The sequence below is a fragment of the Macaca nemestrina genome, chromosome 4 (assembly GCF_043159975.1).
Source record: "Macaca nemestrina isolate mMacNem1 chromosome 4, mMacNem.hap1, whole genome shotgun sequence".
Taxonomy (NCBI): domain Eukaryota; kingdom Metazoa; phylum Chordata; class Mammalia; order Primates; family Cercopithecidae; genus Macaca; species Macaca nemestrina.
Window position 1 is genome coordinate 63,339,786 of NC_092128.1, and position 21,806 is coordinate 63,361,591.

General features: G+C 34.8%; 1 long non-coding RNA gene across 1 annotated transcript; it reads right to left on the reverse strand.

Moving 5' to 3' along the window:
• Positions 1–561: 561 nt before the first annotated feature.
• LOC105475415 (uncharacterized) lies at positions 562–21,784 on the reverse strand. Its single transcript, XR_983332.2, has 4 exons — positions 21,733–21,784; positions 18,960–19,024; positions 1,993–2,118; positions 562–744 (listed from the first exon to the last, which is right to left on the reverse strand). It is a non-coding gene; the product is annotated as an uncharacterized lncRNA (long non-coding RNA).
• Positions 21,785–21,806: the final 22 nt, after the last annotated feature.

Here is a 21,806-nt window from a genome sequence, read left to right on the forward strand (position 1 = left end):
CCGAATTATAAAATCCGCTTTGAATCATTTTATATTACGGCTTGTTTGTTCAATAACCTTTGGTACTCTGATGTCTTGAAAATTCAATATGTTAGGATGTGACTATGGTTTTTATTATGCCCATGGACTTAAGATTTCACATGTAACTTTAGTTGCTGGGCAAAACTATCTGTCTTGAATAGAAACAAAGATAACAATGTGTTTCTGGAATAAATGTGGGTATCTTCAGTTTTGGAAAAAAGGGAGTTTCCATAGGGAGGTGATTGAATTGGTAAAGAAAAGAAGATAACAGCTTAAGAACAGATCAGCAAGAAGGATAACATTATGACCCTACTTAAAGTATTCAAACAAAGATACTTCAGTTCCTAAGCTAAGAGAGATTTAAAAAATTAACTCTTGCTGTAAGCAAGAAGAATGTGATGGGAGTTATACACTGTGTTTGCAAGAGTAGGTTGAATTGCCAGGAGGTGAAATTCAGGTAAAGCATCAACTTTTTCATTCTTTTTAGATTTTTAAAAAAGTTTCATTGTTTCTATTAATACTAAGATAGAACATTGTGAACTCTGTGAGCTTAGTTTTAAAATGTAGAGATCCCACATCTTCAAAATCAACCCAATACTAGAGAATCGTCCGTAGTTTCAGCACTGGAAACAATAGGAAACCACTTACCAAGACTGTTCTGAAAATGTGGAGTGGGAAGTTCCAAATTAGATGTTAATTCTTAACCAGGGCCTGAGGGAAGAGCTGTAAGGGCAGACAGAATGTCATAGCGGTAGAAACAGAATCTTAAGAGCAAATGAACACAGGTGTAAGGTGAATCTGGTGGCTAATATCAAGTAGCAAAATCAGGAGGGGCTGGGACAAGTGCCACATCATATATATGGGTCAATGATGGAAGTCAAATGATCAAAATGAGTCAGATATTATTATATAACTACAGGCACACAGATATTCAAAGTAAGGGTCCAGGATACTGAACCAAGTGGAAGCCATGGAAAGCTGAAGGTCTGTATAATCAAAATTTATTTATTTATTTATTTTTTGCTGATGGGTAGTGTGCTTTGGCTGCCTTTCATTCTTGATTTCAGGTGTTTCTGTCTCTGGATTTCAAAATTTCAAGACTTTTGTCTTACACAAGGGTATGTCAAGTGTAGCTTAAAAGTGCTAAATGCCTTGCACATTATAGGTGCTCAATAATGTTTATTTAATTAAATATGTATTTAATTTAGTTATAGTATATAGCATGCTAATGAGTTGCATGCTCTCATATAACCAAATTAGAAACATGTGTTATTGAGCAATAGATATTTCATGGGAGGGAAGAAAAAAGAAAGGAAGGCAAAAGGAAAGAAAGAGATGTAGAAGAAGAAGGAGAAAGAGACAGGCAGGAAGGAAGGCAGGCAATAAGAGACTTACATTTTCTAAGTCCAGTGTCAGAATATTATTCAACAAAGTTTTTTAGGTGGCTTCAAAGAGGATATAAAATATAATTCTGTGGCTGTGAATGTTATAATTTAAAAAGTAATAATTATAATTAATAAAAAGCAATATTAATAAACGTAATTATAATTAATAAATTAAAAATGTTATAATTTTAAAACTTTTCAGGATGGAATGCTTTTTGTGGATGAATAAATGGAAGGCTCACATGACAACAATTATTTTCAATCCTCAGCTGGAATACATCTATAGAATAATGAGGAAGCATGTAGCAGGGTCAGGGAAATCTAAACACCAGTGAAATATACATATATATAATGAGGCAATGTAAGTGTGAATGACTCCTCATACTTCATTTAGAGCAGGTTCACTGTGCACTAGTTACCAATTTGTCTGAGTTTAATGAGATAGAATACCTACACACACCACAAACTACATGAGCAGATTCATTGCTTACAGAGAGTAAGGAAGGGGCAACAGAAACTTATGACTCATTGCCAACTGAACTCCCCCAAGACCCAGAAAAGCTGCCCAAGGGGGATGGAATCTTACCTTCATGGTCTCCACACGAACTGCAGCTGAGAGATCCCAAAAGGCAGTCGATCCTGAGCTTTATGCACTGGTGTCACATGAACCATGGGGGAAAAGCCTTGTAATAAATCCTTTTCTAGAGGGAGGCTGGAACAGAGCATGAGGTATTCCATTGAGGTTCTATCTTAGTATGTTGTAGTTCCAGAACATTCTACAATTATTCTTGAGAACAGGAGAGAAGAGAGAGAACTGGATTGGTTCAAGACCACCTGAAGGAATTTCCAGTGTCTCATGATATAAATTCAAAATTAACTCTGCTTAAAAAATGAAATCATCATAAGGCTGGAAGATAAGATGAAAAATATATAATCATTAAAATGGAAAGGCTTGTTTATGAACCAAAATTAATTACCCTAATAGAAAATATTAATCAAGTATAATTACATATAAACTTAAACCATCAACAAGAAGAACAGCTAAAAGTAAACTAGTAGATCTAAGGAAGAAGATGCAAGAGAACTACATGGCCCAGTGACCAGATACCAGAGAAATTTGGATGATTCAGCATATCTAAATGTAGACAGGTAGCAAAGAACAGGTGGAAAATTGTGTTTTCCTTTTTTTTTTTTTTTTTTTTTTTTTTGAAACGAAGTCCTGGTCTGTCACTCAAGCTGGAGTGCAGTGGCAGAGTCATAGCTCACTGCAGCCTCTATCGCCTGGACACAAGCGATCCTCCCATCTCAGCCTCCTGAGTAGCTAGGATTACAGGCATGTACCACTACACTTGGCTAATTACATATTTATTTATTTATTTTGGAGAGACGGGGTCTTAATATGTTTCTCAAGCTGGTCTTTAACTCTTGGCCTCAACCAATCCTTTTGCTTTGGCCTCCCAAGGTGCTGGGATCACAGGGGTAAGTCACTGTGCATGGGTGTGCTTTCTACTAAATGCCATTCAAAGATATGCCCACAAAGATGGGCAGTGTGTTAGCCTCCTAGAAGTTAGACTTAAAGATAGAAATTTGAGGAAGAAAATGCCCGAATTGATCAAGATATCCTAGTTTAACTGAGTTAGGCTAAAGGGATTATCTTTTTGCTTTCAGATAGAATGGGGAATCAATAGTAAATTAAGTCCAGCTTTTAATTTTTTTTACATAAGAAGCAACATGAATAGCAAAAAGCACCATAAATAAGGCCATAATGCAAAAATAGATTATTTAATTTTACTATGTAAAAATTATAATTGTTGCAAATATACTATTATATTTGATACAAAGATACAAAACACTGAGAAAAAGCATTTGCAATGTGTAGCACATGAAAGGACCAATCTCCTTAAGGTATTCCAGGAGCACCTAAAAGTCAATAGGAATTAGCATGAAAGCTCCTGAAAATCAATAAGAATAAAGACATTCAACCCCCACTTCTCAAAACACAGCCAGATACTAATCATGGAAAATAACTTATGAAAATTCACCCAGCCTTATTTTATAAATTAAATTCTAATGCCAATATTTAGCAACACATTTTGTTAATGAATCTATGGGGAGATAGGTGTTCTCAGATATTTCTGGTGGAAGTGTAATAGGACTTTACAAACACCTTGAACGATTAAAATTACAAATGTATAATAATTTGACCTAGCATTTCATTCTAGAAGTTTATTTGCATGAGTGTGAAATGAATATGTTTGGTGCTTTATAATACAGCATTGTTTAGAATAGCATATAACAGGGAGCAATTCCATATCCATTAATGAAGGCCCAATGAAATAGAATATGGCATATCAATAAAATGTAACAGTATGAAGCTATGTAAAAAGTCTGAATAAATGTTTTAGATACTAAATGGAAAAGTTTCTCATGTGAAAATTTTACTACATACCTACCTATATATTTTACATATTCAAATACATAGATGTATCACCTATTCAATCACATTAGTAAAAATTAGAGGTTATTATATACTAGCTTTCATATAAAAGCAATGAAAATTAGAGAAATATTCTCTTATTTGAAGATCAGTGAAATAATATGTTTGTTCAACCTCTTTATTACAAAAATATTCCTGCAAATTAAAACCATATTGTGGTACCATTTTTCATCTATCAGAAATGGAAAATTTCAAAGTTTGACAATCCACAATGTTGGTGAGGCTCTGAGGAAATAGGCACTCTTGTACCTAGCTGGTCTTCCAACCCTGCGATTTTATTCCTATCAATTTTTTTTTTTTTCTATCAGAGACTATCTCACACTGTAATAGATGAAAGTATCAGCTACTTTCTTTCCCAGAAAACACTGCAGCTAACACATGAGCACGGAAACTGGTACAAATAGAACCTAACAGGATAGCTGAGTAGCTGAGACTCCCTTTTATTTTATTTTAGTTTTTTACTTTTATTTTTTCTAACAGAAAGGAAGAACACAGAAGGAGAATATTTCCCACTCCATAAGAGGCTTTTGACGGTAGGACTGTAGCAACCATGTTGGACCATACTGGGACAAGTTAAAAATGCCTTACATTTCGATTTTGTATTACATGAGATGGTATGTCTGTAACTTTCAGCCACTTTTAGCTGTCTAGTCTGTTATTCGTAGCTGTAAGCACTCTAACTGCTACACAAATTTATCAGAAAGTAGATCAAATGTAAGAAATGGCGCAACTTCAAGTAATTATTATAACTTTTTCACAGGTTAATAGTAGAAATATAGAGAAGTATAAGGATAGAGAAAGACTGCAGGGAGTAAACATCTCTATTTTCTGTAGATGTGTTTTGCTTAGCTTTAGCAATGATACTCCTTACTTGTGTGGTTTATGTACATATGGTTTTAATATTTAATCACATGAAATTTGTGAGTATAACAAATGTTGATATAGTTTACTGAAAGAATGCAGAATTCAAGAAAATCACTTCTCAATGAACAATGATGATACTGAGGTGAGTCTCTTTTATATGTTTGTTGATTTTATTTGTTTCAGATGTCAGCACCTCTTTGGGATTTGGACTCTTAAAAATTGTGATCATTCAGAATAGAATCATGCTACTGGTATCTCCTAAGTTATTCAGTGATCAGTTATTGACTTGTGAAAATTGAATCCATCTATGAGTCTATGCAATTCCTACACAATTATTACTCCCTTATTACTACTACCTACCAAACACAATGTGTTTTTAGGTTTTCAAGTCTATACTCTAAGGTAATACCAGAGTATTTTTTCTCCAAATGAAGTCATATGAACAAGTAGTGGATTGCTAAGGAATTTGTACATAACAAATACATTAATGGAATTTACAAAGAGAAACATAGGTAAAGATTTCTATTAACAATGACTGAATCAATTCAAATCAAAGAGCTGACTGAGATTATTAACTTACTGGACTGTAAATAACTCTAATTTTTTGCTTATATATAGAAGTATATGTTTATTCTCATTTTCAATGAAAACATTCAGATGCTACTGAAATTGAGAAATTATATCTAAACCAGTATCTAATAAACACTATAAAATTTTAAATTTAGGAGATCTAAAGACTTACTGGTTTCATTATTTTGCTAGTACATCTATGTAAATATCATTTTTCTTATATAAATTTATTTTTGTACTTACTATGTTATTATAAATTTCTCCCAAACCTTATAAAATCTAGATGAAATTGCAACCATTCTACTTTCAGAAATGGCAGCTAAGAAATTATAAAACCTCTGCCAGGAGCAGTGGCTCACACCTGTAATCCCTGCACTTTGGGAGGCTGAGGTGGGTGGATCGCCTGAGGTCAGGAGATAGGGACCAGCCTGACCAGCCTGGTGAAAATCCACCTCTACAAAAAATACAAAAATTAGCCTGGTGTGGTGACTGGTGCCTGTAATCCCAGCTACTCGGGAGGCTGAGGCAGGAGAATCACTTGAACCTGGGAGGCAAAGGTTGCAGAGAGCTGAGATGGCACTACTGCACTCCAGCCTGGGCAATAGAGTGAGACTCCATCTCAAAAATAAATAAATAAATAAATAAATAAATAAATAAATAAATAATATAATAATAATAATAAGAAGAAGAAATCCCCAAAAGTATTTAGGATTTTATTTTCCAGAAGTACATGATTATGTAATATAGAATTTAGTGACTAACAAACATTTGGTTAAACATTAAATTCTAAGTTAGCTATTCAAAATGTTTTACTCTATTGTTTATAATGATTTATCTCCTTTTTCTTAAGTATTTTAAGCAGTGTAAGATGTATATTGCTTCTTCAGCTGGAACAGGAATAAATATGTATAGCAAGTTTGGTTGATTTTCTATGACTTAAGGAAACTGAAATTACACGTTGTTTCCAGGAGTCATCTGAGGTTGACAGACATGTTACGAAAGGAGGAGGAAAATGACTAGGGCACAGGAAGAGAGAGCTGAGATTATCTGAGCAATGCATGGTCATATCTTGGTGGGGGGGGGGGTCGGAATAACATATAAGAATAATGTAGATTCCTTGGAATAATTCTTGGTAATACTGGGGGTGGTGGCCCCCATATTTCATCACATGTCACAAAGCAAAACTTCCTGAAAAAATTCTTGAACATGTCTTACTCATTACAGCTTTTATTTTCTAAAGCAGGTGACATTCATCTTGTTCTCCTTCTATTCCTGTCCCCAAGGATTTTTCTTTAGTCTTCCTCTACCAACATCCCTTTCTTTCCCCTTTCATCCTCTCCTTATTTTTGCTTTTCTATCCTAGGAAGGAAAAAATGGCTCAGCCATGAGTCCAATTTAGACAAGGCATTTCTTCTTACATGGCTCTTGAAAGAGTGTGTACTTCTTGGGGGATGGGGAAAATCTCAATGCTTCCTGCTACATATGTCTTGCATATGTCTGAATTATAAGACCTGTAAGATATATGTCTTATACATGTCTAATCTGTATTGCATGCATACTATGGACCTAACACTGATTTGACAGTGATAATGCACAGATATCTACACATACACACATAAATACATACATGTACATATACACAAACACACACACACATGTATATATATGTGTATATATCATTTCCTCATTAAATTTCTGATTGGACTATCATTTTATCCATTAATGCTCATGTGCAAGCACAGATTACATGTTTCTCTGTTTGAGGCTGCTTTCCTCTCACGGATGTTTTGATGAGATATTAAAGTAATTTTGCTGATATTCCACTTAACCATAACCTTCCCACTCACCATATTCTTTTGCCTTCTGTGAGTTTCAACTTGTTTCTGCCTCTTGGACTTTATTATGGCTCACTTAGATAAGCTTCCAAAAAGCGGCCGGGCGCGGTGGCTCAAGCCTGTAATCCCAGCACTTTGGGAGGCCGAGGCGGGCGGATCACAAGGTCAGGAGATCGAGACCACAGTGAAACCCCGTCTCTACTAAAAATACAAAAAATTAGCCGGGCGCGGTGGCGGGCGCCTGTAGTCCCAGCTACTCAGGAGGCTGAGGCGGGAGAATGGCGGGAACCCGGGAGGCGGAGCTTGCAGTGAGCCGAGATCGCGCCACTGCACTCCAGCCTGGGCAACAGCGTGAGACTCCGTCTCAAAAAAAAAAAAAAAAAAAAAAAGATAAGCTTCCAAAAAGAGTTGAATGTAAAGGTACAGAATTCCAGAAACATTTGTTTGAATATCCTTCAAATAAGCTGCTTGCTTCATTCCCAGCTACTCTCATTTTGTGAAGCCCTGTCCATATTCATGATGAGCCTATGTCATGTCCTTTCTCTGTGGCTGCATGCCTGCCCAGATAAACTTTTCACCCATGTAAACATATGCTGGCTTTAAAATCCCAATGGAGGAAAAAGTCAAAGTTGGTTTTCCAAAACTCTTTCCATTCTTTTTTTAAATTTAACAATGTTTACATAAAAAATTTATATATTTACCAGGTAAAACATGATGGGTTAAAGTGTGTGTATATACTCATGGAATGACTATATCTAGTTAATTAACATATTCATTAACTCATATATTTATTTTGTGGTGGAAGGAAATCCTGTCAGTTGTGACATTATGGGTGAACCCAGAGGACATCATGTTAAATGAAAGAAGTCAGGCACAGATAGACAAATATCACATGATCTCACTTATAAGTGGAATATCGAAAAGTTGAACTCATAGAAGCAGAGAGTAGAATGGTGGTTACCGAAGCCCAGGTGCAGGGCGTCTTGGGGAGATACTGGTCAAAGGATACAAAATTTTAATGAGGCAACAGGAGTAAGTTCAAGTGATCTGTTGTACAACATAGTGACTACAGTTAATCACATTTATTTTTACTTATGTTCCTCTTTGTTTAAACATGAAAACATTCCCTTTCGTCCTATTCTTAGCAATAATAAGGAATAATACATCCTATTTCAATTATTTCTCCTTTATCTAAAGGTCATCAATGTTTATGTTCTGTGTTCTATTTAATTTTATCCCAAATGCTCTCTGTCATTTTAAGAGGCAGACTAAGATGTAACTAGCTGTATTTCAGTGTATTATTGTAATGTGATTTATTGTCTTTTATTTCAAGTGTGCCTACCTTTTAAAAGATAAATATCACAGACATTTTTACATCTAATTTTAAACTACTACTGGTATTCACAAGCATTTAACCAAATCTTTTAACTCATTCTGAAACACCAGCTCCCTTCAGATATCGTTAAGGAATGTGTGTTCTTATGTTCTTTTTTTCACCTCCGTATACAAAGCAGTATTGTGTTCAGGACTAGCAGGGCACCTTAATAGAATAAAGCTTTGTTTCATTTAACTGACAAGAACAATAGGCTTCCTCAATGCCAACAGGTGTTTTGCTTCTTTCTTTTTTTTTAAATCACTCATCTACTCCAATTAGAAACATTAGGAAAATATGATATATACTATTTTTGGACTCTAAACTTCTTTGTAAGTAAATCTTTATGGTTCCAGTAGTTCATAGAATAACTATAAAGAAACCCCTTTTATTTACCTGACAAATCATTTTTAAGTAAATTTGTGCAGAGACGTGTGTAATTGCGGTATTTCTATCATAAGGACTGGTAATACTGCTAATGAGTATAACAATATTTAGCTCTTTCTAATCATTAGCACTAATGCACTTGAATGGTACATGCATCTCAGTATGGAAAGCTGCTCAAATGAGTATCATTTTCTGGCAAAATTGCTTAGAGTAAGTCAGCTTCCTTTCCCAAATAACTTTCTTTTAGTGCTAAGGAGGAAAGGACTCATTAGTAGTCACGGAGCATTCCCTGCCAAGTCATTTCCATTTCCTCAAGGTAGAAAAAGGCCCTGAAAAAAACATTATGGGTAATGATAGACAAGCAACAACAGAACCATGTCTCATGACCCATGGGAGTATGGGAAAGAGAGTATCAAAAAAATCAGGAATCGTTTAAAACAGCTTTATTTGTGCTATATATATATATATATATATATATATATGAGAATATATATGATTATATATATGAATATATGATTATATATGTGAATATATATGATTATATATGTGTGTGTGTATATGTATATATGTAACATGAAGAACATTTTGGATCTAAGTTTATTCTTTTTACAGTTGGCTGCATGGTTTCCCAGTATCAGTTATTCAAGATTCAATTATAACTACAATCACCTTAGCCTATTTCTGGAGTTTCCAGTGGCTTACATTGCTCTATTTATTCACATGTCTGTTGGCATAGTTTTGATTATTTAGGCATTCTAATATATTTTTATATCTGCTAAATTAGTCTAACCTTTTTATTCTTCTTTTTCAGCTCACACTCCTCCCCATCCCCAACCACATTATTTTTCTAATGTGAAATTTAGGTCATTAACTAAGGTGATATGAATATTATATATATGTATTAAAATGAATCATTAAATATTTACTTAAAAATCAGTGGATTTCTCTATAATAGTTTCTTCCCCTTTTCTAATGATATGCACTGAATGTTTATGTCCTCTTAAAACTCATATGTTGAACCTAATTCCCAGTGCGATAGTATTTAGACGTGGAACCTTGGAGAGGTAATTAGGACATGAAGGTAAAGCTTGCACAAATGGGATTAGTGTCCTTAAGAAAAATGATATCTCTCTTAGTCATGTGAGGAGACAGCAAGAAGGAGGACTTCTGCAAACCAGGAAGAGGACCCTCACTAGGAATTAAATAAGCTGGAACCTTGATCTTGGATTTCCCAACTTCCAAAAGTGTGAGAAATAATTGTCTGTTGTTTAAGCCATCCATTCTATGCCTTTTAAGTAGCAGTCTGAGATGACTAAGACACTTAACACATGTTGTAGTTTATAGGAGGTTTTTAGTTTATATAACCATTTTTTACTTTTAAAAAGAAAAAAAATTCTTTTTAGTTGATACATTTTAGTTGATACATGAAGTCACAGAAGCATGAAATTCATTCTGGCATCACAATTTAGAAAAAAAAAAAACATGTTTTTGATATTTTTTATTCTTCTCCTTGATATTTTGTGTATCTCATCTCAATTCAGAGAACCTAGAATAATTTAACTAAAAAAAATACGATTAATTTTTGCTTCCTCTCCAAGGTTGAATGCTTCATAAGAAGCCTCTTGAAAATGGAGTTCTCAGTATTTACCATCATAGGGAATATTTGCTAGTCGCGCAGTGCAATAGCTGAGACTCAATAAATGTGCACTGAGTTGATTTGATTAGCATTACCAGGTATTTAGAATGTCTTGCCAAACTTTAGCTTGCCAAGCCACTACTTCTCATCATTTGAAAATTGTCTCACATGAGTTTTGATTTCACTTCCAGATGTGATATAAAAGAGCTCTCAATTTCCTCAACCGTGTCCCGCCCTCTCATCAGAGATTTTGAGATTGTTCTCCTTCAGCCATATACATACTCTTGCAATGCTTAATGATTCTGTGGTACACTGTGCATCTCCGAAATATTTTATTATCTATTAATTTTATTTTTTAGGGCAATAAAGTCATCTAACAATGTCTGTAAATTATTATAAACCCTCAGAAAGCAGAGACTTGATATAACAGTAGAACTTTATACTTTATAGTCATATATAGTCAGAAAATCAATGAATAATTTTATGTGACTTTGAAGATTAATATTATCGTAAAGTTAGTTTTCTTTTCTGATCTACTGCCTGTTAAGTGTTTTTTGCTTATGATATACTCAAATTTTAAGCTAAGTATAGACATGTTATGGTATTATTGACTACTAATATGGAGTTGTATAAAATACTTAAGTTAATTTTCCATGTACATTTTCCTGAATTTTTAAATGTATGTGTAACTTAAAGGAAATATTACAAAACCCACATGGTTTCATTCATTTCTATTTTAATTGTGAAAATGCTCACTCAAAGAACTCTTTGAAGTTCAAGGATATTTTTAATAGCCCATTACAGCCTTTTTATCTTAAAACTAGGATTGCATTTTGCCAAGAATAAACAAAGACAAACACCTAAAGGTTATGGTTCAGCTAGAAATTCCAAAGTATCATATTATCCTCCATGTGTTCTAAACTTAAAAATTCATAATAAAGCCTCTTTTCCCTCTTTTCCCATTATAATCAATTACTAGAAAACAATCGAACATTTTATTTTGTATACTGACTTAATTGAGGAGAATTTTTTTTTTTGCTTATTTTAATATACAGCTCATGATGCTTGTTCAAAACTGTCATTTTATGCTATAAATGTTTTTTAATTTAATTTCCATAATACTAAGTTCCAAAGATAAAGAGAGAAAAATCCACTCCAGTAGATAGGACAGTAAATAAATAGAAAATGTTAAAGATCTAATAAAGTTGAAGAACCTTTTGTAACAAAGCATGACACTTTTAAAAGTGATAGATATTTGAAAAATTAATTGCTAATATGTCATCAATATGTTCGATAGATACAACATACATATTCATATTTCATTTTCCATTGCTTAATCTATTACCCATACTCTTATTCCTATACCTTAAGAAGATATTCATTATTTTTTCTCTAAATTAGTCCTAAAAGGGCACTGTTAGCACCAGAGCTTGCATGGGTGTGGTTTTTCCTTAGGAGAAATACACTATATGTCTAGATGTATTGATAGTTAGATGTTATGCCTTCAGCATGTTGAAATGTCAATGTTATGATAACCATTTCAACTATTCAATTATGAAGATAGTATAAAGAAGAGGACAGTATAGAAATAAAATGATATATTCAAGTTGTATTATCTTATTGATATCCATGGTCATGACAAGCAAATATACACAAAATATTCTTAATGTGAGTACATATGACAAAAAATTGGAAGAAAATGTGAATAGAAAAATCTATTACTTTTTAGGTAATAATAGGTTTGCAACATTACATTATAGCCACAGAATTATGTAATAGATGGAGAACATCAATCATAAACCCTCTATTTATCCTATCTGCACATTTTTAGCAAGAAATTTTTATTCATATTGGTACTATATACCCAAGGCTTATAATAAAATTTGGCAACCCTTACCTATGAATATTGGTGAAAAATTTAGTAAGTGGATATGGCAGACCTCTTATGTAGCATTTTATCATCTACATTTTTCTTTAATGATTTTGAGATATAAGCTACGCAAAATTGTAATTAGGAAGTGGTTCTAATAATGGCAGCTTTTCTAATTATTTTCCTTTATAAGGATGACAAAAATTGTATGTTTTGAAAATAAGGCTAATTTTCTGAAATGTAATTATTCTTTCACATATAAAATACATATCTTATTATATAATCCTACATGTATTATCAGAGAAATGGTCAATTATACTATAATATATATTAAGTTTTGCTATTAAGTAAAACACAGTTGAATGTCTTTAAGCTGATCCACCTTTCTTTCCTTCCTGAGTGTAAAATATAACATCTTTATTTTTATTTACAATTTTGTTTTCAATTTCCTCTCTAATATTTTTAGCCTTTCATAATTTATTTTGCAGGGTGCCTTTTTTCCAAGGTAACATAGCAGGGCCTGGCTACCCTACAGAAAGAATGTTGTACGTCATTAGTGAGTTCCATCTAGTATGGGTTTGACCATATGATGAAAATTGTTCTCCAAGTGCATTAGTAGGATTTTTTCTTCCCCAAATTTTCTTATCTGTATATTTCTAGTGTACTTGGGCAAAGAGATGTGGGATAGGGCAAGCATGTTGCACTCTCTGTGAAACTCTTCTATTAAGCGAAGAAAAAAATGACTCTGCTGCGAACACTAGTACATGTTGGAACTTTCTCAACTACTAATCACCTAGTAGTTTAATGACTGCAGAAGATAGTCCATATGACATTTTGAACTGACAGTCCCAAAGTAGGCTGATTCTCTGATATAAATGGAATGATGTAATCCGTCTCAAGATTGAAAGAATGAGACACAAGCTCATTGCATGCTATGGAATCAGCTGCAGGATGCTGTATGGAGATCAGTGATTACTTTGCCATAGTAGTTTCAGGCAAGCATAGGGACAAAATCCTGATAAAATTATGTTGAAGTGAAATGGATTGTTGAGAAAGTGTAGGAAGTGAGTATAGATACATGTTGGGATAAGATTTTCTATAAAGGCTACAGGGAAATAGGCAGAGAAAATGATCCTGTGGGGAATTAATTTTTATTTTTTACAATGTGATCTCTTAGAGTGCATTTATATTTTTATGAAAATGAGACAGTAGGAAAAATAATGATTTAGGTAAGAGAGAGTGTGTGATTACAGAAACAAAGTCTTGGTATGCTAGAGGAGATGAGATACAGTGTAAAGGTAGAGGGAATGCCATTCATAGCAGAGGGAAATTGCATTCCTTAAAGGAGGAGGGAAGGTTGAGCTCCTAGGGTCAATTCCAAAATCCTGATCAACTAGAAGACTTCAAATTATCTTGCCATTATCTTCAGCCTTATGTGTCCTATTCTTTCTTTCACAGTCTCCTCTGCAAAAATGATGGCCTTCTCTTGGTTCTTTCTACAATCCCTCTTCGTTCTTCCATCTCAGTCTACACACACATTATTCCCACTACCTGGACCAGTCTCTCATCCAAATCTCCCTTTTTTCTACTCTCTCTATTTGCTCAGTTAATGGCAACTTGTTTTTTAAGACTAGACTTAAATATTATTTTCTGAGTGATACCTTTCCGATCCCTAAAGTACGCTGTGAGCTTTAGTTACGCACATAAAACAGCATGCTGTGTTAGCCTACATTTATCTCACCCACACTTATTTATTTGCTTTTCTTTCTGCATCATGAGCTCCATGTGAGTAGAGATTGTTTTCCCTTATGACATTTCTATATCCTATAACAGTTGACATATGATAGATTCTTTTTTTTTTAATTTATTTATTATTATTATACTTTAAGTTGTAGGGTACATGTGCATAACGTGCAGGTTTGTTACATATGTATACTTGTGCCATGTTGCTGTGCTGCACCCATCAACTCGTCATTTACATCAGGTATAACTCCCAATGCAATCCCTCCCCCCGACCCCCTCCCCATGATAGGCCCCCGTGTGTGATGTTCCCCTTTCTGAGTCCAAGTGATCTCATTGTTCAGTTCCCACCTATGAGTGAGAACATGCGGTGTTTGGTTTTCTGTTCTTGTGATAGTTTGCTAAGAATGATGGTTTCCAGCTGCATCCATGTCTCTACAAAGGACACAAACTCATCCTTTTTGATGGCTGCATAGTATTCCATGGTGTATATGTGCCACATTTTCTTAATCCAATCTGTCACTGATGGACATTTGGGTTGATTCCAAGTCTTTGCTATTGTGAATAGTGCTGCAATAAACATATGTGTGCATGTGTCTTTATAGCAGCATAATTTATAATCCTTTGGGTATATACCCAGTAATGGGATGGCTGGGTCGTATGGTACATCTAGTTCTAGATCCTTGAGGAATCGCCATACTGTTTTCCATAATGGTTGAACTAGTTTACAATCCCACCAACAGTGTAAAAGTGTTCCTATTTCTCCACATCCTCTCCAGCACCTGTTGTTTCCTGACTTTTTAATGATCGCCATTCTAACTGGTGTGAGATGGTATCTCATTGTGGTTTTGATTTGCATTTCTCTGATGGCCAGTGATGATGAGCATTTTTTCATGTGTCTGTTGGCTGTATGAATGTCTTCTTTTGAGAAATGTCTGTTCATATCCTTTGCCCACTTTTTGATGGGGTTGTTTGTTTTTTTCTTGTAAATTTGTTGGAGTTCTTTGTAGGTTCTGGATATTAGCCCTTTGTCAGATGAGTAGATTGCAAACATTTTCTCCCATTCTGTAGGTTGCCTGTTCACTCTGATGGTAGTTTCTTTTGCTGTGCAGAAGCTCTTTAGTTTAATGAGATCCCATTTGTCAATTTTGGCTTTTGCTGCCGTTGCTTTTGGTGTTTTAGACATGAAGTCTTTGCCCATGCCTATGTCCTGAATGGTATTACCTAGGTTTTCCTCTAGGATTTTTATGGTATTAGGTCTAACATTTAAGTCTCTAATCCATCTTGAATTAATTTTCGTATAAGGAGTAAGGAAAGGATCCAGTTTCAGCTTTCTACTTATGGCTAGCCAATTTTCCCAGCACCATTTATTAAATAGGGAATCCTTTCCCCATTTCTTGTTTCTCGCAGGTTTGTCAAAGATCAGATGGCTGTAGATGTGTGGTATTATTTCTGAGGACTCTGTTCTGTTCCATTGGTCTATATCTCTGTTTTGGTACCAGTAGCATGCTGTTTTGGTTACTGTAGCCTTGTAGTATAGTTTGAAGTCAGGTAGCGTGATGCCTCCAGCTTTGTTCTTTTGACTTAGGATTGTCTTGGAGATGCGGGCTCTTTTTTGGTTCCATATGAACTTCAAAGCAGTTTTTTTCCAATTCTGTGAAGAAACTCATTGGTAGCTTCATGGGGATGGCATTGAATCTATAAATTACCTTGGGCAGTATGGCCATTTTCATGATATTGATTCTTCCTATCCATGAGCATGGTATGTTCTTCCATTTGTTTGTGTCCTCTTTTATTTCACTGAGCAGTGGTTTGTAGTTCTCCTTGAAGAGGTGCTTTACATCCCTCGTAAGTTGGATTCCTAGGTATTTTATTCTCTTTGAAGCAATTGTGAATGGAAGTTCATTCCTGATTTGGCTCTCTGTTTGTCTGTTACTGGTGTATAAGAATGCTTGTGATTTTTGCACATTAATTTTGTATCCTGAGACTTTGCTGAAGTTGCTTATCAGCTTAAGGAGATTTTGGGCTGAGACAATGGGGTTTTCTAAATATACAATCATGTCATCTGCAAACAGGGACAGTTTGACTTCTTCTTTTCATAACTGAATACCCTTGATTTCTTTCTCTTGCCTAATTGCCCTAGCCAGAACTTCCAACACTATGTTGAATAGGAGTGGTGAGAGAGGGCATCCCTGTCTTGTGCCAGTTTTCAAAGGGAATTTTTCCAGTTTTTGCCCATTCAGTATGATATTGGCTGTGGGTTTGTCATAAATAGCTCTTATTATTTTGAGGTACATTCCATCAATACCGAATTTATTGAGCGTTTTTAGCATGAAGGGCTGTTGAATTTTGTCAAAAGCCTTTTCTGCATCTATTGAGATAATCATGTGGTTCTTGTCTTTGGTTCTGTTTATATGCTGGATTATGTTTATTGATTTGCGAATGTTGAACCAGCCTTGCATCCCAGGGATGAAGCCCACTTGATCATGGTGGATAAGCTTTTTGATGTGTTGCTGAATCCGGTTTGCCAGTATTTTATTGAGGATTTTTGCATCGATGTTCATCAGGGATATTGGTCTAAAATTCTCTTTTTTTGTTGTGTCTCTGCCAGGCTTTGGTATCAGGATGATGTTGGCCTCATAAAATGAGTTAGGGAGGATTCCCTCTTTTTCTATTGATTGGAATAGTTTCAGAAGGAATGGTACCAACTCCTCCTTGTACCTCTGGTAGAATTCAGCTGTGAATCCATCTGGTCCTGGACTTTTTTTGGTTGGTAGGCTATTAATTATTGCCTCAATTTCAGAGCCTGCTATTGGTCTATTCAGGGATTCAACTTCTTCCTGGTTTAGTCTTGGAAGAGTGTAAGTGTCCAGGAAATTATCCATTTCTTCTAGATTTTCCAGTTTATTTGCATAGAGATGTTTATAGTATTCTCTGATGGTAGTTTGTATTTCTCTGGGGATGGTGGTGATATCCCCTTTATCATTTTTAATTGCGTCGATTTGATTCTTCTCTCTTTTCTTCTTTATTAGTCTTGCTAGTGGTCTGTCAATTTTGTTGATCTTTTCAAAAAACCAATTCCTGGATTCATTGATTTTTTCGAGGGTTTTTTGTGTCTCTATCTCCTTCAGTTCTGCTCTGATCTTAGTTATTTCTTGCCTTCTGCTAGCTTTCGAATGTGTTTGCTCTTGCTTCTCTAGTCCTTTTAATTGCAATGTTAGAGTGTCAATTTTAGATCTTTCCTGCTTTCTCTTGTGGGCATTTAGTGCTATAAATTTCCCTCTACACACTGCTTTAAATGTGTCCCAGAGATTCTGGTATGTTCTATCTTTGTTCTCATTGGTTTCAAAGAACATCTTTATTTCTGCCTTCATTTTGTTATGTACCCAGTAGTCATTCAGGAGCACGTTGTTCAGTTTCCATGTAGTTGAGCGGTTTTGATTGAGTTTCTTAGTCCTGAGTTCTAGTTTGATTGCACTGTGGTCTGAGAGACAGTTTGTTATAATTTCTGTTCTTGTACATTTGCTGAGGAGTGCTTTACTTCCAATTACGTGGTCGATTTTGGAGTAAGTACGATGTGGTGCTGAGAAGAATGTATATTCTGTTGATTTGGGGTGGAGAGTTCTATAGATGTCTATTAGGTCTGCTTGCTGCAGAGATGAGTTCAATTCCTGGATATCCTTGTTAACTTTCTGTCTCGTTGATCTGTCTAATGTTGACAGTGGAGTGTTGAAGTCTCCCATTATTATTGTATGGGAGTCTAAGTCTCTTTGTAAGTCTCTAAGGACTTGCTTTATGAATCTGGCTGCTCCTGTATTGGGTGCATATATATTTAGGATAGATTCTTAAAAGTTTTACAGATTGACCACGCTTCCTAATTAAATGAAATTCTATCTTTAGTTTTTTTTTTTTTTAAGTCTTTAAAGCCATATAGCTCTGTGAAATATGAATTTAGTATAGAGGAAGCTATTACACTGATGTCCATTGACACTACAATTCAGGTTAGTAGAAAGCAGAGCAAGGTAGGGATGAAACATGGGCTGTATAAGCTCCATGGCAATCGAAGGGATCAGTAAATATCTAAAGTATCAGATACTAAGGATTCAGCATGAAATTGACTTTAATGGAGGGAATAAAGTCACTCGGTTCTCTGTGGAAAAAATACAAATTTCCCTACACTCTGTTTTCAATTCAGTAAAAATAACACTGGTCTTTTCTTTTTTGTTAGCCCAATCACGCTCCAGACTTATGACCAGTTTAGAGAAGTTGATTACTTTCAAATATGGTTTGGCAATAGCATTTTCCAGCTTGCTCCCATCAACTGAGTATCTGCTTTATATTACTTTTTTCCAAATTTGTTTTAGCAGTTGAATGCCAACCAATTTTCCAAAGTAAATGTTGTTTTTGTTTTCATTCTGTATTTCTGACATAGCTACCTTTTTCAAATTGTCCTTGAGGAATCATTAAGTGTTCAATCTATATTTTGTGTATATGACAAATATTTATTGATAATTTTTTACATTATAGGCATTATTCTTAGTGGAGAGGGTATACATGGCATTTACTCCTGACTCAAATTGGTATACAACTAATTACAAAATATAATAGGAGGTGATTGAAACTATTGAAAGATTTTAAGTGGTGTGCTTTTAGGGTACAGATGAAGAAATAATAAACTGTCTTGAGAGAACTGAAGAGAACTTATAGAAAACTTTTGAATGGGGCCAATGCTGAAAGTAGTAACTCAACAAAATATTCAAGTAGAAATGGAGGTAAGATTACCAGCACAGAGGTATCAAGTTTGTTTGGATAAGTGACTTCTCTGGTGTGACAGGAACACTGTGTATCTGAATGAAGAAGAGTAAAGACATGAAGCAAGAAAAGGAGGTTAGTGCCAAATTTCACAGGACGTTGGTTTCTAAAACTTAAAATTTTATTCTGTATGTGACATAGTGTAAATCAGACCTACATTTTGAAATATAACTTTTTTGCATAATTGCTTCAAAATTTGGGAAAGAAGGAGCCCAGTTAGACAGCAAGAGAGAAAGAGGGCCTGAATTTTGGAGAAAAGAAACTCCCATCCATTTATAAAACTACTACTTGGTGCCTGGCAATGAGCTGAATGCTTCTAAGAAAGTCTGAGCTAAAACTTTCAACAGTCTTATGAAGTGGGCATTTGTACTGAGAAGAGCAAGTAATCATAATAGCAATATTTATGTGCTTATTTCTAAGTGCTCTTCATGAATTTTAACTCACTGAATCCTCTCAACAACCCGAATGGAGTCCCGGAGAGAATAAGCAACTTTTACATAAAGTTACATGGTTTGTAAGTGGCAGAACTAGGATACAGACTCAACGAGCACAGCTCCAGGGGCCTTTTCTTTAACCCTATGTATTACTGCAGATAAAGAGTCAACATACTGGGCATAAGGCTGTTGTTCTTTATGGGTTAACAGCAGACATCACAGAATCATATGAGATAATGGCAGGAGAAGGAGTGGAAAGAGAAATTATGAATCAGGTACTGAGTTCTTTTAAAGTGATTTTTACTTTTGTTACGAATTTGAAAAATAAAATTAGATAACAATATCCAGCATAGTGTGTTAGTAAAGAACATGAACTCCAAAGAAAGAATTCCTGGATTGAGTTCTGGCTCTGCCAGTTGCTGTGTGACCTTGAGGAAGTCAATTAAGTATAACACTTCTTTTCCTATTTTCTTGTATGCATTATTGGTGATATCAAGTATTGGTAAAGTACTTAGAACAATGTCTTAAGTGTACCCAAATTAACACTATATAAATGTTAAATACAGTGAAAATAAAATGTCAACTTAAATCTTAATTATAGCAACGTCAATTCTGTTAACTAAAAAAATCTTAATTCAGAGCAAAATAATAAAAAGTTTGTATTTATGTACAGGCTCCACCGATTTATGACCTGAAGGGGAGTATATCTACATCTAAGAAAATAAGTGGGTCATCCAACAAGGGTAGTCTTGCTGCTTGTTTGGTTCTGAATGGACTTTTCCTCTACCTGGGAGAACTGGTGACTAAACTTCCTAAGAGGTTTGATGGTAGTAACTATCCCACAGAAGCGGTTTATTTTCTAGCACAGTAACAGGCATCTGGTGATTTTCTGCAACTATCTTTCATAAAACGAGCTAAATTTTTACTGGATTGGTTGTTGAGATTTTATTATACATATGTATCTGTTTTCCTTTCTTTTTTTCTCTTACTTAAATGTGACTGCCTAGAGTAGTAGACGGTTTTGTGAGAAGTGGAAAATTTGTTAATTTTTATTTTATAAAATGCCTGAGTTTTTCCTTATGTCAGCATGTTTGGAGAAATACCTAGGTGTATGAAATAGCCTGATAGGTTTTAAGTGGAATTTTTGTTTCAGAGATCTTTCCCTTATGACTTTGATTCAACGAAATCAGCATCATAATGTCTAAGGTCTTAATAACTAATATCTAAATAAGCATATTTCATGGTAAATGCTTGCATTATATTTGAGAAAACATATATTTTTAGAATCTATTTCAAAAACCAGTACCAATACAGTGGATCAAGTATGAAATAATCCTTATTCTGTGTAGAACGTGGTGAAATTTACTAGGGCAGAGCTTGCATGTTTATTTGCACTTATTTGGAACTGTCTTTAATATTATAGATATTTTATTCTCTCCAATACATTTACCTTCCAAAATAGAGCAGGCTTTGGATTGGCAAATAAATCCAAAAAGAAAACCTTGTATGAGTCCAGTGAAGTGCTAAAGCAGTTTACAGTAGCCCTGAAAGGATGAGGGAAAGGACGTTTAAAAATCCTCTGGGGATATTTGACAAGCAGCCTCTTTTCATGCTAGAGAAAGCTGCTGATATACCTGGCTTTTTTTCTCACATTAGTTTCTGGGTCATGACTCCATCTAACATAAGCTGCTTATGCTTAGCAATTTCCAATTTCCTCTTCAATGATAAAAACATTATATTTGAACACACACATAGGTTAATAAAAATTCCCCATGCCTTTTATTTAGCAAACAAGATCATATATTAGGCAGAGATAGGATAATAGTTTTAAAATATCCAAAAAATAAAGTATTATTCTGATTTACAATCACCCTTTACAACTAAATCTTACTGTGAATTGTCATATTGTCTACCATTTAAGCAAACCATACATTTACAGTGAATGAAGTCAATTAGTTTTTCCATAAATGTTGATAAAATCTTTTTAAAATATTATTTTTTGACGGCCATTTTTTAAAACATTCAGTTGTAAGAAAAGCAACATCTGAGAGACAGCTTTTTTTTTTTTTTTTTTTTTTTTTTTTTTTTTTTTTTTTGAGACGGAGTCTCACTCTGTCGCCCAGGCTGGAGTGGAATGCACGATCTCGGTTTACTGTAACGTCTGCCTCCCAGGTTCAAGCGAGTCTTCTGCCTCCACCTTTTGAGTAGCTGGGAGTACACCAACGCGCCACCACGCCTGGCTAATTTTTTGTATTTTTAGTAGAGACGGGGTTTCACCGTGTTAGCCAAGATGATCTGCATCTTCTCACCTCGTGATCAGCCCGCCTCGGCCTCCAGTGTGCTGGAATTACAGGAGTGAGGCCCTGCGCCTGGCCCAGTCTTT